The 12,039-nt window shown below is 39.2% G+C and overlaps 1 long non-coding RNA gene across 1 annotated transcript; it reads left to right on the forward strand.

The window, feature by feature from the left end:
* Window positions 1–3,903: 3,903 nt before the first annotated feature.
* Window positions 3,904–5,011, forward strand: LOC133733393 (uncharacterized). Its single transcript, XR_009857675.1, has 2 exons — window positions 3,904–4,137; window positions 4,737–5,011. It is a non-coding gene; the product is annotated as an uncharacterized LOC133733393 (long non-coding RNA).
* Window positions 5,012–12,039: the final 7,028 nt, after the last annotated feature.

The raw sequence follows: 12,039 nt of genomic DNA on the forward strand, positions 1-12,039 counted from the left end.
TGCCACTAATAATTTTTATGCATAAAGTTCCAAACCAAACATTTCGGTACACGAAATCTGAAACTCGACCCACTATCAGTACACGACGTCAATTTTTGACACCAAAATGTCCATTATGCCCTCAGTTTTTTTTTTAATAAATTTTTTTTTCTGTTATTTTTTTTTCCTTCGTTTTTTCTGTTATTTTTTTTCCTTCGTTTTTTCTGTTATTTTTTTTTCTTCGTTTTTATCTTTCTTTCTTTTCACATGACTAAATATTGGTTGAGTTACAAATATAAGTTGTAGGACCATAAATCTCACCAATTGGAGGGCAAGGGCGGCGTTGGAAGCGAGGGAGTGAGTCCGGAAGAAGGAAGAAGAAAGAGATAAAAACGAAGGAAAAAACATAACAGAAAAAACGAAGGAAAAAAAAATAACAGAAAAAACGAAGGAAAAAAAAAATAACAGAAAAAAAAAATTTATTAAAAATAAAAAGAACTGAGGGCATAATGGACATTTTGGTGTCAAAAATTAACGTCGTGTACTGATAGTGAGTTGAGTTTCAGATTTCGTGTACCAAAATGTTTGGTTTGGAATTTTATGTATAAGAATTATTAGTGGCATTTACTTGGTGTACTGTTTGCGAAATTTTCCCATACTCGTAATCATCTTTATCTCATGCATCTATGCCATGACAAATTCCTCTCAAATAGCATGAAGCACTTTAATACTTTGTCTGTGCACATGCTACACACATGTGTCGATGCCCTACACATAGGAAGAGCCATGCATGATCACAAACTTCTATCGGCTGCTTGCATATATAATCACAAAATATAGTACAAGCCTACATGTCTCCATGACCCTTAAGCATGCCTACAAAATGTTATTAGCATCCACACTACAAGTACATGCTGCACATGCATTTAATTGCAAAATTAAATAAACATGGGACACTCGAACAAAATATTATTACTTGCTCTATGTGTTTATCATTTTTCATTCAGACCAACCGCCAAGCGGTAAGGCAACGCCTCATAATGACAATGACCGCTACGCGGCATTGCAGTCAAGTTTCTCCTCCGAGAAATAGTAAAGGGACTAGTTAACACAGCCAACGGCAGCCATTGATCCGGCAGTTAACCCCGACGCTTGGGTACCAAAGATTAAGTTCGCTACCTAACACCCACTGCTTCAACGCAGCTCCCCTCATCAAACAATTTTCCGACCATCCGGAGGTCTATAGCCAGGAGTGGGGGACTCCTCGCAGGGCCTAGCAGGGGCCCACCCGAAAGGGCAAAAGCGTTCGCTCCGACCAATTCTAGATGGACGACGCACTCGCACTAATTATGCTTGATTTACGGCACAAAGCTACGCTTTTGTATCAACCCGCAAGAACACCCTCCTTGACTGGGGACTTCGGGGACTTATACATACAGCCCAGCATAATTAGCAACCGGTCAAGCTCATGCCTCAGGGCATCACCATCGAGCTACCCGTTAATGCCTCATGGCAACACCGAGCTCCGCGCTCGTGCCTCAGCGGCACCGCCAGGCTTTCGCGCTCGTGCTTCCCGCTCATGCCTTCCCGGCACCGCCGAGCTACCGCTCAAGCCTTCGCGGCACCCCCGAGCTTCCGCTCACGAGTTTACCGCTCACGCCTTCGCGGCACCCCCTTGAGCTTCCGCTCACGAGCTTACCGCTCACACATTCGCGGCACCCCCAAGCTTCCGCTCACGAGCTTACCGCTCACGCCTTCGCGGCACCCACGAGCTTCCGCTCATGCCTTCCCGGCAACCCTTGAGCTTCCGCTCACGAGCTTACCGCTCATGCCTTCTCGGCACCCACGAGCTTCCGCTCATGCCTTCCCGACAACCCTCGAGCTTCCGCTCATGCCTTCCCGGCACCCACGAGCTTCCGCTCATGCCTTCCCGGCAACCCACGAGCTTCCCGCTCATACCTTCCCGGCAACCCACGAGCTTCCCACTCATGCCTTCCCGGCAACCCACGAGCTTCCCCCTCATGCTTTCCCACTCACGAGCTTTCCGCTCATGCCTTCCCGGCAATCCTCGAGCTTTACGCTCATGTCTACTCGACACACCACACGTTAATGGAACATTGAATTCTTCTACCATTTGTCGCAAGCGACAAATTGAATTCTTTTCGCGTTCCATTAATACGAGCGACAACCAAACAAACACAAGCGTTCACGTATTCATCATTCACGAATTACAAACGCTTACCTTTGCAGCGCCAAACTCGACCTCGTTCGTCTCCTTGCGCGCGTCACACATTTATCATATGCAATCCATATACTCACACGACCATGTATCACGCACCTCATACATTCGTATATGCCAACGCATATCAATGCAACTCACATTTGTTGCCCAATGCAACGAGCATTCTACATATGCCTGTTTTTTTGTCTTTGTTGTGCAGGTTAACGAGTCCCTTCTTGCTTACCGAGTTCGGGGACTTGTAGGGGCTCCGTGCCGCCCGGTTACTTATGCTTGATGACTTCATGTTTATAACTCCCCAACCAAGAAGTTCCTCTTACTTGGGGATTTCGGGGACTTGTAGATACCTCTACTAGTGAGACTAGTTTGCTATCTCACCAAGCATAAGTTACACCCTCTTTGGGACACCCACAAGCCATGATGAGACCCGACCGTTACTTGCATCTTGTAGCCCTATGTTCAAGCTACGCTACGGTATCCAGAAGTGGCAAATACGTCGCCGGGAAGCCACCTTCCCAACCTTGCCAACATGCCCTCACAACTAGGCTTTCTACACTAGAATAGTTATCTTTGCTTGTCCCACATCGAAAACCATGTAAAGGAGATGGCTTCCTTCACCTATAAAAGGAATGCCTCCTCCCACTTAAACACCACTCTATTACACATTCATGTAGTCCACTTGGGCCGCAAGGCCCAACACACATAGTTAAGCTTTCAAGTGGATGTAGTCTCCCGCTAAGGCGGGAGATGAACCACTATACTTCTCTCGTGTCACACACACTCTCTTTCTCTCTCTAAAGCTAACTAGAGATCCCACGGATCACTAACGTTAACAGTTTGTAAGGCATGAGAAAATTGAGCAGAAGAGTCTTCTCTCAAGAAGTAAGAAAGCCATAATAGCAGTGTGCTCTTTTCTTCCTAGTGTGAAGTAGTGTGCTTTCATTTCAAGTAAGTCTCCACTCATTCTTATGGATAGCTAAACAGCCCTTTGCTGTTTACCTGAGAATGAGGCTTTGGATTTCTAGCATGTATTTATATTTGAATAAATAAAGTCAGATTGCCCATCCATTTTGTCAAATTGTCAAATTAAAATATTATTAGCTATCTGTTTCATACATGCATCCTGTAGAAATCTGAAGTTTTAGATTTTCTGTTTACCAGAAAAAAAAAAAAAAACAGTTTTAAACCTAGGATTAAGACAAGCAGCAGTGATTCCGCCTGTTAAAGTAACCGCTAGGCAGGGAGCCGTTAGGTGAAAAAACTTGGGCATGTTGAAGGCTAGTTTTGTTTTTCTTAGAAGTTTGAAACGAAGTTTCTAAGGTAGAAAGTTAGATCCAAAACCTAAAGGTCAGCACATGATACTATCCCTTTTAGTCTTTTCCTAAGAGAATTGTAAAATACAAAGTGCTTGTGCATTTGGGCACAATATGTGGGATTTCTGGGTATACGGGAAATATCCCATATATATATTTGGGGGGTTTTGTTTGGCTTGGTAAAGGAAGGAAATGGCACGTGCTAAGACGCTTTGGGCCTTATCTCGCCCAGTATTGGAGAACCTGCGAAATTAAATGATGCCCTTTAACGGGATTTCTCAGAATTGGGATTTTTGTGGACTTGTGTTGGGCCCTTTAACGGAGTAGTTGTAGATTTGGGGCCCAAGTATATCGTATGTGGGCAGCTATATATATATATATAAAGGTTGTGGAACCCTAAAATCCCAGTAGATAGATGTTGGCAAGAATGACGATGTGGTCAAAAGTTTTCTCTCTCAGCGAGGGCTATGCGATGGCGGATCCCTCCTTTCGTGCAAAGGTGCAACTCGCTGTGAAAGCCGCAAGTTGTACATCTTTTGCCATCTTTTTTTTGGGGACGACCCCCTTGCTCGTACGCGTCGTCAAAACGGAAAGGGAGATCGCCAAGTAAGAATTTCTTCTTTATCATTCATTCATTCATTCATTCTAGATCTAAATCTCTTTCCTTTAGAATTTCTGATAATTATTATTAGTGTTTTCTCAATTTTATCGTTTCTTACTGCTGAATTGATCTATTATTTTTTTGTAATCACACGCAATCTTTAGTTTTCTCTCTTCAATTATTATTAGTGTTGTTGTTCTGTATTCGTATATTTTGGCTGTTGATGACATTGAAATTAGGCTACTGTTTACTTAGCTTCCATCAAAATTAATACTGAACAAAAAATTAACGAGAAAATAGGAGGAATGATTAAAGGAAGGACAACCCTAGGACCAATCGATCTTCAATCCGAGTGGGTTCCTAATTCTCATATAAGAATCCGTTTACTATGTTGAAAATTTAATCATGTCAATTGATAAATGAGGCACCTTGAGTCTTGGACCAAAATATCTATGATTTTCATATGATGAATGAGACACCTTATGCGTTGTAACTCTTGCTCTCAATCCTTAACAACTGTATATAGTCTGTTGATTTTTTAAACTCTTGCTCTCCCCCTCCCCCCCCTCTCTCACTTGCACCATTGTGTCTGGTTTTATTGCAGGCTTGAGGAAGCCTTCCTCTCTGAAGCGGCTCTCAAGTGGAAACAGAGTGAAGAGGAACAGAGGCCTTAAGCATCCAAGTGAATTTATTTTGCTGCTTTATTTTAAGGGTGCCCTGAATCTAATGTAATAATATGTCAGTAGTTGATTCTAATGTAATATGCGAGTAGTTATCATTATTCGCATATGTATGTAACCGTATGTCATTAATGGTCTTATTTTGAGACTCTAAAGTATCACTATTTATATACTACTGAATGTTTAAGCATTAGTCCCATATGGAGGTCCTGCACCTATTTCTTTGCAAAATGTTTTTGTGTGAATTTCCTGTAAGTCTCACCAGATCAAAAAAACATCTCTATTCATGTCACAAAAGAAAGAAAAAAGAGAGGTAAACTGGAAAAGCAACTAAAATGAGGAGTACAAGAAAAGAACATTCTCATTAGATCAAGTATGGTTGTTGAAAACCAATCTGTAACTGAATCAATGGACCTGTCTTCATAATAATAACACCTTTGTTCAATCTGCTAAGTAGCAGTGCTGTTGTTCAACTATCAAATCAACGTAGAAAAGAGAACAGGAGCACCACACACTGCCAATATTATCATTTATCATGTTATAGTCCAGACTCCAGAGGTATTTCTTCCTAGTGGGAAGAGAGCCGGTACAAGTGTTTTGTTGCTCTGGTACACACAGAAGAGGTGTCTATACACTTTTAAGGGTATCTCTGTCCTGATCCTACCTCATCCTTTTACCTATTACTTTTGATCTCTTCATTCTCTTGCTAACATACCATTGGTTTCACAGGCTGTTGTGCTTGATCGGGGACTTGAACCTGACGGTTGTATCTGACATTCAAATATATTTGGAAAAGACTATCAATCATGGCTTAGACAGAGGTTCATATCAGAGATATAAGGTTTGGAATGGTTTTCCCATTGTCTTGGGTTTTGGATATTCTGTCGAGAATTTGTTCTCGAGTGTCTTACTTGTATCTGTGATTTAGTCCAATCTGCTTGCACTGGGATGTCAAAATATTGAAATTAGCATAAGATCTAGAATACTTTACTCCAGTTTTATTGGAGTTTAAGAAAAATGTTGACAACTGATGTCTCTTGTCGTGTCTTTTCTTTAACATTGGGTTTTCCCAATTGAGATGATGATTATGCTACCAATTGCTTCTGACGTTTATGTATTGCTGAGATTATCAAAGGCAGCTTATTGTTACTCTTCTGCCAGTCTTCTTCCATGACTTCACAAAAGTATTTATCATTTTTCAAAAGGAATCTTCTTCTATCATTGATATGGTACTATGGAAGCAACTCAAAATTTGTCTCAAATGTCACCGTGATTAGTTTCTTTTGATAAAGTTCACAATTACTGTCATTGTTTGATGTACTTTGAAGGAACTTTATTGGTTTTCATTGTAGGAAAATTGCTGCTCATCATTTGAGCTTCAGGTAATGGCAGCCGGAAATGATCCAAATGTTGAGGGCTTTGTCATTACCATAAGGCCTGCTTGGGCTGCACACTTGATGTTAATACAAGATGCTCTTACTGGAAGGGATTCTATTTCGAGTGGTTCAACAAGTAATTTGGGTTATCTACAGTTGTGCTTGCAAGTGGTTTTTTCAAAGAACGTTTTCCAGTTTATATATATTAGATAAAATTCTTAAAACTGCAGCATATGAAGCTGGTTCTTATGCTCTGAATACTGTTTTTTTTTTTTTTTAATAGTTGCGTCAAGTGCTTAACCTGTTGCTTCTTCTTCATATCTCCTAAATCCTAACCCCGGTGCTCCAGTTGCAATGTCATAATGTTACCCAAGTAGCCTTACATCTAGTCCCATTGGATAAGTCGGTTTTCTATGCTTGGTTAATGAGGCCTTTTAGGCGATTGCTACTTTTTCTAGTTGATGGTGTCAAATGGGTTAATCTACAGTATTGCATTTTCTACATTGTTTTCCTTTTGAATAGAAACAACCTTCTATTGTTTTTCGTTGGCATTCCTGTAAGGATTGGTGTAACATGTGCAGAATGATGATGAGGATATAAGCTATATGTACAACGCCAATCACCTGCTTCTTACTCACCAACTTGTTGTTTTTTTCTTTTTGTACCATAAGTGCAGATTATAAATCGAAAACTTCCCCTTTCATTAACTGCATTGAAACCATTTTGAAAATCCTCCTCATGCTGGTTTTGGTCATGGGAAACCAGCTTAGGGTCTATTCTTCTGCTGAGCTGAGCTGTAATCTAATAGTCTAATATTGACCACATGATTTTTTTCTTTTTTGGAGTAAATATGCGGAGTCTCACTGGTCATACAAGTCCAGTTGAATCTGTAGCTTTTAATTCAGCAGAAGTTTTGGTGCTTGCTGGAGCTTCTACTGGCGCAACAAAAATAAGGGATCTGGAGGAAACAAACAGTAAGTTGGCTGTTTGATTTATTTATTTTTTCTGCTCAAACATGACTGTCCGTTTTAGAAAAAGGTTACATCTTCTAGTCCTGCGAGGGAAAGGAATGATGCATCTTCACTTCCCAGACCTAATCAAGAGATTTTATATATTTTTAGCTGATTACCACACACTTGATAGGCTTAGTATGATAGAGGTCTGGTACAGTTCTTGGGTCCAAGTCTTTTATCTTTGTTGATTGGTGTATACAGACTAGTAACATGGCTTCATGTTGACGAAACAATACAGTGAACATAATTTCTTCAGTAAACCTCTAATGTATTAGCTATTGTTCTTGAAGTGTAGTGGTTCGTATACTTACCAGACACAGATCCAGCTGTTCTGCTGTTAAATTTCATCCATTTGGTGAGTTCTTTGCTTCTGGTTCCATGGACACTAATCTGAAGATCTGGGACATTAGAAAGAAGGGATGCATCCACACATACAAAGGTCATACTCAAGGCATTAGTACTATTAAGTTCACTCCCGATGGTCGATGGGTAGTTTCTGGTGGGTTTGACAATGTTCTAAAGGTAACATCCTGGCCATTATACTTTCCTGGTGTGTTTGACACTATCAGTCAGTGGCTTTCAGTCACATATTTTTCTATGACCATAGTCATACCTTCGTGTCATTGCTACGTAGGTGTGGGATCTAACTGCAGGGAAGCTCTTGCATGATTTTAAATTCCATGAATGACATATTCGGTCTATAGATTTTCATCCCCTTGAGTTTCTCTTGGCCACAGGTGAGTGACTTAATTTGTGTATATCAGACTTAAACTAACAGTGTCATTAATATAAAGTTGGCTCTGCATGTGAGGTGAGAAATTGTCAGAGATATAAAATGGGTAGCATTTTCCAGGAAATACATAATAGCCTTTCATACATCTCAAGCAAAATGAATCTTGCACTTCCATATGAAATTTTTTTGTCTTGCTTGTTATTTTATTTTATTTTTGGGGTGGGGGAGGGGGGAGAGAGAGATGGAAGGTATGCCAAAAAAGATTGCAATATTATGATGGTATGAATACTGTTATTATCACACAGAAAGGTAAAGGTCTGACACAAAAAGAAAGGCCACTGTTTTTTTTTGTTTTTTCGTGATAAGTTATGCAAGCTTGTAGCCTTATTAGTTCTTAGTGATTTGGCTTCAACTAAGCAGTTTGTGTAGCTCCCTTAATACTTTCTACTTTTGCTTCTCGTCATGTTAATGTAGTAACCAGTAAATTGCTTGAAATGTACAAAACATGTTCCAGGTTCAGCAGACAGAACTGTGAAATTCTGGGATTTGGAAACTTTTGAACTGATTGGATCTAGCAGGCCTGAGGTAATTTATGTTATTAATTGAATATATCTCTCTCTCTCTCTCTCTCTCTCTGAGATTGATAGAGCATCATATATTCCTCTAGCTATGTTTTTCTTGTAATGTGACTTTCATCCAGTTAGTCTGACAATTTTTTTTTCTTGTTTCCAGCCTACAGGGGAGTACGCGCAATTACTTTCCACCCTGATGGGAGGACAATATTTTCTGGATTGGATGACAGTTTGAAGGTCTTCATTTGTTTGTCTTAGTACTCTAGGGGATTGTATTGAGTTAACATGTAAACTTAAGATCCCTATTTGCTGGTTTATTCATGGGAGCCTGTAATATCCCATGATTCTGTTGATATGGGATGGTCAAGACTTGCTGACTTATGCATTCATGACGGGAAGCTATTGGGATGCTCTTACTATCGAAATTCTATTGGATTCTGGGTTGCAGTCTTGCAGATGTGTCGGTATTCACCTTACCTTAAACATCATTTTACTACTCTTGTACCTCTTCATAATTTTAGGCAGTATTATTCCTGACACCTTTGACTGAGAGTTATTGGTCCTATTTTATCTCTTTCTGTGTCAGCTTATTAAGTCATATGGAGCTGGTTCAACACCTGGGCAAAATGACTGTCTAGATGAGAAATCTCATGTAAAGTTGCAAGGAATCATGGAGAAGTAGAGACTGGTATAAGGAGTCTGGGTTTGCGCTGTATGTCTCCTGATTATGACACAAAGGAAATAAAGAACATATATGTTGATTGTAAGTTTATATCGTTTCCTGTCAACTTTTTTTTTTTTTGTTGGTTTTATTCCAATTTGGTGCTTCCATCCATATTTTTGGCATTGCTTTTTCCTTAAGCTTGTGATATGGTCATACTTTCCACATAGTTGACTTTGGTTGTTGCCTTTTAGTTACTCCAATCTTTCACCTTCTTTGTTTTGTTTGAGAAGACATTTTGGCAATTCCCATAGATGTGTACAAAACTGAAGTTATTTTTGCAGTTTTGTCATGTCACCGTGATAAAAAGGATTTTGTTTCAATTATTATTTGTGATGGTCCACTCTTGATGTTCCAATGAGGCATTAATGAAGGAGTCTAGCTTTCCAGTTTCCAGTGTCATTATTTATGCTAACATTTGATTTTTTTTCTTTTCTTTTTACTTCACTTTTTTTTTATTGTCTCTTGTATTCTCTGTAAAGCTGCAGGTGGAAAGCCAGTTACCTCACAGAGAATTAATTCTTCAAAAGTTTTACCCCCATTGGATTTAAAGGAAACTAGTGCTAAGAAGCAGATTCCTGCAGCAGGGTCGCTCCCAAAGTCTAATGAAAAGACGGTCAATAAATCCCTAGTTGTGCCTAGCATCGTACCTCGAAGCAGTCCCAATGCAAAAGACTCAGCTAACTCTGGAAGAGAATCTGTTGCATTTTCGAAAACTAGGCGTGGTATGTTGGTCAGACCAGCTCATGTGCGAAGCCCATCAAATAGCAAAGTTGACGTGGAGAAGCTACCATTGGCCGTTGAATCTGAAACTTTCAGCAGTATGACGAGTAAATTTGATGGTGCAGTGGGTTTCAGTTCTCAAATCAAAACTGTATCAGAAGATAGTGATGGAGAGTGTAGAAGAGAAATATGAAGCAGTATTATCACTGAAGAGGCCCTCTGAATAGGAAACCAGCAAGTTATGGTTCTTTTATAAAGTCATCTATTTAGAAACCAAACTTATATATCTTAATCTGTTCTTGCTCCCCCACACACCCCAACCCCCTACCCCAAAAAAAAAAATATATATATATATATATATATATTATTGGATTTCTCTTGAATGGGAACCTCTCTTTCTTATCAAAGCCTTTAGCTGACAATTCGCCCATTGCCTACTCGAGCTATACTCATTTTAACAATCTATATCGAACAATATAGTATGCAACTGACCTCAGGAAGTTTGTTTTGCTATCAGAGCCTTTATTCTCCTAAGGTCCTTAATGAGATCATCTTTCTTTGTAAAATTTCCCCAATTTTATGTGTAAAGGCCAGTTACTATTTCATTCATTCTCTTTTAGTTATTTTTATTCTTTATTTTTTAAGTTTTTAACATTTCTATTGTGAGTAGTGACTTATTTTGTTAATGTTTCAGGAAATGGATCCCTCAATAACAGAAGGAAGTGAGCCCCGTTAAAGTTGTCAATGGAGTTTTGTTAATGCTTACCTTATTTCTGGTTCTATATAACATTATTTCTTAATATTCCACTTTTGGCAGTTGTCGTTGTACCAGGAAGGGCTCGCACCCTGGTTGAGAGATTTGAAAGGAGAGAGAGATTTAGTAGCAATGACGATCAAGCAACTGGCGTATTTGGTCCCGTGATACCTGAATATCAATCAACCAGCATATCTCGTAATGTGATACCTGAAGATAAAGCAACTAGCATATGTTGTCCCGTGATGCATGAAATGGATAAAACATTCACCATGCAGGTATCTTCTATCCCTAAACATCGCTTTTCTAAACTGCAACTGTCCATGGTAGTGGCATCGAAAACACTTGAAGTTTCAGTTTCCAATTAATATAGAAGAAGCACTGCAATTCAAGCTTCAGGCTGAACACGAACACTTAATCAGATCAAGAATTAATGAAGTTTGTTTATTTTTATCTTTTTGAAACATAATAAAGTTTGTATATTAAATACTATCATATATGGTATTGAATATATGAAGTTAGTATGCTAGCTTAGACCTTTAGAGAAATGCAGAAGAATAAGAACCTTAATATTAATTGTCATGTGCATATCGCTATTGTATCAATCTGGAACATGATCTGTATTTCTTGTTTGGTTAGCGAGAAGAAGAACCTCAAATTTCTGGGAGGCACATGTCATCTGCAAACAATGATCCTGCTGAAGATCTGATGCAAACTCATGATGCATTCCTAAGTACCCTTCGATCCCGCCTGACAAAACTGCAGGTACATATATCTTTTGGTGCATGTTCGTGTCATTCATGAGTAATGACACAATCTGTTACTAAACTTTTCTGAAATAAAGGTTTTGTTGAGACTGCAACCTAATAACGATAACTTTACCACATATGCTTGTAAAGTGTTGGAAGCCTGTATTTTGTTTTTAGATTTGCTCCAATCTAGTATTCTATACTAATGCGTACTATTAATGGCATGTGAATTGCTTCATTTATTGTAATGATTTTACGCTGGGCTAATGTATAGGTGCAATGTCATAGTGTTGGAAAGTGAGCTAAATTAGCATCTTGTATAGCTGTCAACATTCACTCTGTATCATCACATTGATTCTATATTATTAGACATTAATAGGGCTAGAATAGCTTCCTTTTTGTATCACTAGAATCAAGCTGTAGTATTGTATATATGTGCTACAGATCAATATACAAATCATCTCTCCAGTAAATCTGTCTTTGTAGTTTTACATGGTATCAGAGCAGGATTCACGCTCCTGACTCTTCTCTAGCCTTCCTAGCAACCAATTCACAAAAGTCATAATCACCATGGCTGGTGATGATG

The sequence above is a fragment of the Rosa rugosa genome, chromosome 2 (genome assembly GCF_958449725.1).
Source record: "Rosa rugosa chromosome 2, drRosRugo1.1, whole genome shotgun sequence".
NCBI classification, from domain to species: Eukaryota; Viridiplantae; Streptophyta; class Magnoliopsida; order Rosales; family Rosaceae; genus Rosa; species Rosa rugosa.